The 1,420-nt window shown below is 35.3% G+C and overlaps 1 long non-coding RNA gene across 2 annotated transcripts in view; it reads right to left on the reverse strand.

Moving 5' to 3' along the window:
* The window catches only part of LOC146763572 (uncharacterized), a 69,006-nt gene that overhangs the window by 26,649 nt on the left and 40,937 nt on the right, over positions 1 to 1,420 (reverse strand). The gene's annotated exons all lie outside the window — the stretch shown is intronic.

Raw genomic sequence — 1,420 nt, forward strand, 5'->3', positions numbered from 1 at the left:
GCTATTTTCAAAGCAATGCTCACATTTCAAAAACTGAGTAGTTAAATTAGTGGCAGGCAAACTCTGGAATGGTTTGGGCAGAAAGACAGAAGAAGAAGCAGCAGCAGCACTGCTGTGTGTTCACTATGGAAAGTGCACAGGTAGAATAGTGTCAATAAATTCACTTTGCTGTGTCATTCTGCTGTTCCAAACAAGTGTAATAGCCATATACAAGTTTCCTTAGTTTCTTCCCAAACTGTCTCAACAGCAGGAGCACAAAAGATCTAGCCAAAGAAAAAGCAGCATGTAATACTCCACTGTTCTAACTGATGAAATGCTATCTTTTATATTATAATAATTATAATTACAATTGTAGAGTGTATTATAATTATATTGTATGTTGTATTTATAATTATGTTGTGTGCCATATAACATTTATTATATTAATTAAATTTAATCCTGAAAAACTTAGCACCCTAAGCCCTAAAATTTGCATTTTATATACCCCTACTAATGTACAGTGCTTCAAAGCAGTCTGAACAGAAGCAATAGCTGGAGCTGTAAACTCCTGTTATTCAGAAACATCTTATGCAATTCACCTTTATAACTTCCTGCCGGTTGCATTTAACCTTTGGTTTCACCACTGAAATATTTTCTGTGATGGCAGCCAAAGAAAACATCACAAGTACCATAGAATCCTTTCCCATACCAGCTTAAATTCCATTCACAGAAACACACAAAGTTATTTTCCCTTTTCACTCTTTTTTTTTCTTGTTAACTCTAAAGACATTTTTCCACTTGGCTATCAAGACCTGTCACATCTTAATACACATGCAGAATAAAAAGAGGTCTCAGCTAAGAAAAATATTATTTATCTTATCTGCTCTGTAGACTAAATCCTCAAAACTAATTATCACACGCTTATATATTCAAAGTTATTCTGAAAATTGTTTTTGTTAAAAAAGACCAGCATTGTTTAAGGATGAAAATCAAGAAAATGAGGACAAACCCCAATTCTTAGATTCTTACCCTGATGAGCAGCAAGTGATAACTAGTACTGTAACTTTTGCTGAAATTTACAGTACTAGAAACTTTTAAGTTAGATTGGGCCATTTTGAAAATGATGGGGATAAAATCTGTAAAGTCCATTTTAAAATCCTATGTTCTGCTTTAAAATGTGGATGTTCCTCAGCTGTACAGGGTTTCAATGAAATATGAACTGTCAGCCAACTGAAAATGCAATTTATTGCTAACTGGGTGCACCAGATCCTTACTGATGTTTCTGTGGTAAATCAGCATCAAGTCAGATCAGGATAATAAAAAGCTTCTTGGTGGGGGGTGTGCACATGAGGAAGAACTGAGAGCCTTTTCTTTCTCTGCTGCAGAATCACTGTGAGGTCATTTTGTCCTTGTGGAGGTGTTTTCCTGGCTTCTCCTGCTC

This window comes from Lonchura striata, chromosome Z, assembly GCF_050655825.1.
Source record: "Lonchura striata isolate lonStrDom1 chromosome Z, ASM5065582v1, whole genome shotgun sequence".
Taxonomy (NCBI): domain Eukaryota; kingdom Metazoa; phylum Chordata; class Aves; order Passeriformes; family Estrildidae; genus Lonchura; species Lonchura striata.